This window comes from Neolamprologus brichardi, chromosome 10 (genome assembly GCF_056152115.1).
Source record: "Neolamprologus brichardi isolate AB-2024 chromosome 10, ASM5615211v1, whole genome shotgun sequence".
In the NCBI taxonomy this organism is placed as follows: domain Eukaryota; kingdom Metazoa; phylum Chordata; class Actinopteri; order Cichliformes; family Cichlidae; genus Neolamprologus; species Neolamprologus brichardi.
The window spans coordinates 29,421,180-29,427,530 of NC_142113.1; positions in this window are offsets into that span (position 1 = coordinate 29,421,180).

The following is a 6,351-nucleotide window of genomic DNA, read 5'->3' on the forward strand; positions in this document are numbered from 1 at the left end:
ACAGGAAGCCAATCAGAAGAAAGCTGGCTTACAAGGAGGATTAAGCTCTAAAACAGATTCAGATAGAAGATATACTACAGGGCTGATTAATGCATTGTATAAGATAAACCATCGTTCTTTGAAACTGTGAGTCATGGCAAGTTGGTCTTATAGAGTATATGAATAATAATGTTTTTCCTTTGATTTCAAAGACTTGGAAGAGCAATTAAAAGAAAAAGCATTTACATATTCTAATGGAACAGGGTTAGGTTAGGTTGAGGGCCATCACTGACAATGGTTTATGATTCACATGTCACGAGCAGAGTGAAAGACCCAAACGCTGGATGTACTGGAAAATGTTGAGAGACTTTGGAACTTTTTAATTCACAACTGGTAACAATTCACAGCTTTTCAGAAAGCTGATTTTCAAACTCTTTGTTTTTGTAGGTTTAAGTCCAGTTACCACATGGTGGTGTAATAAGTAAGGGTCAAATGTTTCCTCAGGTTGGTTTGAGTCACTTTCACAGGTGGAATTGTTTTCCCGCTGATGTTTTTACTGGGAGGGATGCAGGTAAATATGTCTATATGAGCGACAGTGGGTCAGGCAGGTGTCTCCGGAAGCAGCGCAGGCAGGCAGGCAGGCACACCAGGACAGAGGAGAGCAGGTCCAAAAGGTTTTGGCATTTACAAGAACACAAGGTATCAAACAAAAAGGCCAGAATTACTCCACGCCACACACACTGACCACTTAACAGTCCTTCGAGGAATGAAGAGGAAGAACCGGGGTTATATACTCCTGTTAAATAGGACTCAGGTGAATAGTGGGGCAGCCACGCCCACTTCTGGGAGGGGTAAGCAGAGTTAATAGTTACACCCTCTCAAACACGCACACATGTGTACACACATGCACATGATTGTCAGAACAGAGATAAAACAGGTAGAGGAGAACTGAAAGAATCTGAGAGAACAGGAGGGGATCGTGGCACTACAACAGGGGTCTCAAAATCCAGTCCATCACGCCCGGTGTCCTGCAACCTTTCCATGTGTCCCTGTTGCAACACACCTGAATACAATTAGTGGGTCATTAGCAAAACTATAGAACTTGACTTTACGGTGAGGTGGCAATTCAGCCATTTGAGTCATGTTAGAGCAGCTCATGAGTGAATGAACATGGTGCAATAAAAGTACTTTTAAAAGTACTGTTATCTATATAAGCCATCTATAATCCAGTTTTGAGATCCCTTCCCAGACGCCTTAAGGCCCACTCACATCCTGGGCCATCTGACTTCAGGAATTCGCATGATAAGGTGGGGCCAGGTTTCACAATGAACTCACCCGAAACTCTGGCTGATTGGGACCCACACCCAGTTTCACACCTTGGCTCAGGCGATTAGAGGATCATCAGGGGGTCCTTTTGTCCCTCTGTGGGGGGACACTCCCACCAGGTTTATATCTGGGACTCTCCACCATTTGACCTTAGAACTGAAGAAGCTTCTCGGATGAGAGGTGAAACGTCTTCAAGTAACTTAAAGAAGTCCAGACGCTTTTCTTTGCAAGCTCCTTTGACTACGATGACCTGGATGACTGAGAACCTTCACAGACATATTTTAAAAGTACATTTTTCCAAACACTTAAATTTACTTGAGTAGGATTAGGGGTTGCCACTTCAGCATGCAGTCAAGTTCTATACTCCTGCTAACTCCTGCACCTGAATACAATTCATTGTATTTATACAATTCATTGTATTCAGGTGTGTTGCGACAGGGACACATGGAAAAGTTTCAGGACAATGGCCCTGGTGGACTAGAGTTTGAAACCTCTGCACTACAGGGTTAAGAGATCTATTATGTACATCAGGGGTGTCGGAACTCCAGGCCTCAAGGGCCAGAGTCCTGCAGGTTTTACATGTGTCCTTGATCCAACATACCTGCTTTAAATGGCCAAATTACCTCCTCGACATGTAATGAAGTTCTCCAGAGGCCTGGTAATGAACGAATCATTGGATTCAGGTGTGTTGACCCAGGATGAGATCTAAAAACCTCTGCTGTACACAAATGCTTTTCCTTTCTGTCTCAAATATTAAAAACTGTTGGATGGTTTGCCATCACATCTGGTACGAATCTCCAATATGCTCAAAACTCCTTCAGTGCCACCAAAAGGTTGAAATTTGTTTTTGAGTGAAATACCACATCCTGGGTGGATCTCTGTGAAATTTAATGGAGAGATTCTCTTTTGGGGACCCTTTACTCTCCACATCATCACCATTATCATTAGTTCCAAATTCCTGTTTTAGCATCACCTGCACTCTGTTCTGGGGAAATACTTACTCAGATTAAATAATTAGTGAACATGCTAGCATGTTAAAAAAAAATACTGCTCAATTCATTTAATATTTTGGCTGTTAATCAAAAACATTATGTGAGCCACAGCCACAGTGCAGATGCACCTTTGTTATTAATGCAGTGACCACGGGCTTTTAGGTGCATAAAGTTTTATAAGTTCAGTTTTAGTGACACGAGAGCTAAACTCTTCTGCGAATTGTTCCGTCTCAGCAGGACAAACCTGCTTGTATTCATTGGAAATGTCATCATGTGTTCGCTCATTGCTGCCTTGGAAAATTACATCTGTCCTTTTAACTACTTTAGTGCTAATGCAGAAATGTGATCACACGTGGGCGTGTGAAAACTGCAAACGGGCTTGTATTTAATTCACCGCCGCCGCCATTCCAGTCTGCGCTTTTGTCAAAACCAATTAGACCCTATAGTCACCTAAACTACACTGACGTGACCGAGTGAGGCCAAGGGCCCAAATTAAAATGATGTCATCACCAGGTCCATTAATTTCCTATAGAGCCGAGTGGCCTGAGTCAATGTGTGGACTCTCATTAGGCACAAAGTCAGGGAAGAGGCAGGAGGCACATTTTGTTCTGTAGATTTACTTTGCTCCTTGTCAGTGTGATTTAGTTTTGTCAATACTCGCCCAGCCTGATGAATATGAAACAGACCAGAAGGAGAATCCTACTATTCAAACCATCTCTGCCACTTCAGTGTGGAAGAAAGTAACTCTCAATATGCACACTAGAAATTAACAGATACAGGGCTGTGCAAAAGTCTTGAGCCACACCTCATTTCTGTAAATGTTTTAAATGTATTTATTTAGTTTATGCTTCCATCGAGCCACATCGTCTTGTAGTCTTTTGAATTTTGTTATTTATTCCTCGTTTTGAGAAATGATTTATGTTCCTAGAATCTGTGTATATACTTTGGTTTCCCTGTGTTTATGAGTTATTCTCATTCCATATTGTTTTCCCTGTGTATTATGTATTATCTCTAGTTTTGTTTAAATGTCCTCAGGTTTATTAGTTTCCTTTAGCGTCCCCCTCCTGTTCTCTTACTTTCATCTCTGTTTTTTGTCTTTTATTAACTTCCATGTTACAGCTGTCATGTCTTCATGTTTGTTTACCTTTTGTCTGTGTCTGGCCCACGTGCCTTAGCCTCACAGTGATCGTGCTTCCTGCTTTATTTTGATAGTCCCTCGTTTTGCGTTTTACGTTTGGTTTTGTTGGCTCAGTCTCGTTGTGTCTAATTCGTTCCTGTTGTGTTTCCCAGCTGCATTCCCCTTATCACCCTTCTATGCTTATATTGAGTCAGTTTCCTTTTGTCCTTCGATGGAAGGTCGGCTTATTTTTTCCATAGTGTTCCCAGATCCTTATGCCTCCTTGTATCTTTCCCAGTTTAGTTCTTGTAATCTGAAGTTTCCAGTTCTTTCCGTTTTTCAAGCATCAGCCTAATAAACAGTCTGCTTTTTGTTAAGATTATCTTGCCTAGGAGGATCTGCATTTGGCTTCTCCACATCAGCACTCGGTGTGCTCATTCTGCAAACTGTGACATGGACAAGAAGTGGGAGACCAAAAGAAAAACAACTATTTACATGAGAGGAACAAGTCATATCCTTAAAAAAATAGGGAAAATCCAGCAAAGATCCAATAAATGTCTCATTAATAAGTAAGGAAAATAGTAAAAATAGTAGTAGTAAGGAAAGGAAATGGGGAGAAAAACTGAGGTATGCCAAATAAGTAAGAACTGTAGTGAAAATCAGTGCCAGCAGGTCGGATGGAGTCATGGAAATTTGCAAATTTGTAGTGAGTCTCCTCAGCACTCTTTAAAATACAGAAGAGGCTGTGACATGGGGTTGCACTTCAACCAGTAGTGTTGAGGATCTTGTCAAATGTCGAAAGGTTTTGATCTACCATACAATACCATCTGGAAAGTGTCTGATTGGCAGCAGCTTCACATTTCAGCATGACACTGATCCAAACACACTGCCAATTCAGTAAAAGCATACCTGGATAGAAAAACGCAAAATGAAATACTATCAGTCATGAACTGGCCTCACAGAGCCCAGACCTCAAAATGATTGACGCAGTATAGGATCATTTTCACAAAGAACAGAGCAAAAGGCAGCCAACATCCAAAGAGGAGCTTTGAATGTCATTCAAGAAGCCTGGAGAACGATTCCTGAAGACTACTTAAAGAAATGACAAGAAGGCTTGTCGACGAGAGCTCAGGTTATGTTGAGGAATGAATGGTGTGATATGCACGTGTACTTTAGTGGTTACGTTTGGGTTTTAGTTAACAAGTCTCAGTCATTCTGGACTTTAAACCTCAACTATCCTTTAAGAGTCAGACATCATCCATAAAAAAGGTTGGTTAGTAATGCTGTAGCCCTCGAAAGTTGATATTTTACTGCAGGTTTGACTATTTTGGTGGAAAAACAGCCAACAATTTCCCTTAAATGTGTCTTACTGTGTGTGTAAGTTTCTCCTCACATACTGTACTGCACGGACCTCTTCAGAGACCTGCTGCAGAGGGGGAATGAACAGACACTGCAGGAATTTCTACAGACAATTAAAACAGAACCAGAGTCACCAGGGGATCAGTGTTGGACTAGTGCTGAAACTAACTGTCTCAGCAGGTTCATCCTCCTGTGGGAGGACAGAGCTGTTCGTACGCAGCTTCAGGAAGATCGCCAACGGAAATCTGTTGCACACATTCTGAGACGCTTGAGAACAAAACAAAGATGTGTACAGTAAAGCCGACTCTTGCATGGGCCCGAGGGAGGCACAGCTCTAATCTGACAGATCACCAAACACAAAGTATTGCATAGAAAGTCTGTGGCATCATTACATAGGCTTGTCAGACTTTACTAGAAATTGCTCATATGACGCATCAAATACCAATCACATCAGTCTGAGAGATAATGAGTAGAAGTTAGTGCTGGAAATCGTTTTTTTTACTGATTGCAACAACTGAAACATTTCAGCTCTAAAGTGTAGCACACAGAGGAAAGATACACTCAAGATTTTGTTTCGCTTCGTTTTGTTTTTTTAGTATTTTTCAGGAAAATCAAGGCTGAATGAGTCAAGCATGTACATTTTTACCTAAAGGATAATCTCAAGAGCATGAGGTGCATGTTTTCTTTCTTCCTAAATGCTCTGTTCTACTCATGTTGGACCTCACATCAGCTTTCGACACAGTTGACCATCACATCCTCATTGAAAGGCTGAAAAATTGGGTTGGTGTATCTGGAACTGCATTAGAGTGGTTCTCCTCTTATCTCCATCACCGATCTTTTTCTGTGGCAGTCTCCGATTTTAGGTCATCCTCTACCTCCCTTACTTATGGTGTCCCTCAAGGGTCAGTTTTGGGGCCTTTATTGTTTTTAATATATCTTCTCCCCCTCCAGCATATAATGGGCTCTTTTGAGGACATCTCTTATCATTGTTATGCTGATGATATTCAGTTGTACGTTTCTTTTATGCCCGAGGATTTATCTAAGCTTCAGCGTCTGGATGATTGCTTAGATTCGATCAAACGTTGGATGGCTGCAAATTTCCTCCAACTCAACGAGGGGAAAACCGAAGTCTTCATATGCGCCCCTGATAGATTTTTATCGCAGATAGTGAAAGCCCTTGGTCCTCTCTCACTCTATCAGGAATTTAGGTGTCACCTTTGACTCGAGTCTCACATTGGATGGACATGTGAAATCTCTGGTTCGATCTTGTTTTTATCATTTAAGAAATGTGGCTAAGCTAAGCCCGGTTTTATCTCACTCTGAGCTCGAGATTGCTATACATGCTTTTATTTCATCACTCTTGGATTATTGTAATTCGCTGTTTATGTGTCTAAGCAAAGGCTCTCTGGATTGTCTGCAGGTTGTGCAAAACGCTGCAGCTAGGCTTTTGACAAAATCCTCCAAGTACTCACATGTGACACCGTGGTTATCTCAGTTACACTGGCTTCCTGTTAAATTTAGAGTCAATTTTAAGATCCTGGTCTTGACCTACAGAGCTGTGCACGGACTGGCACCAGC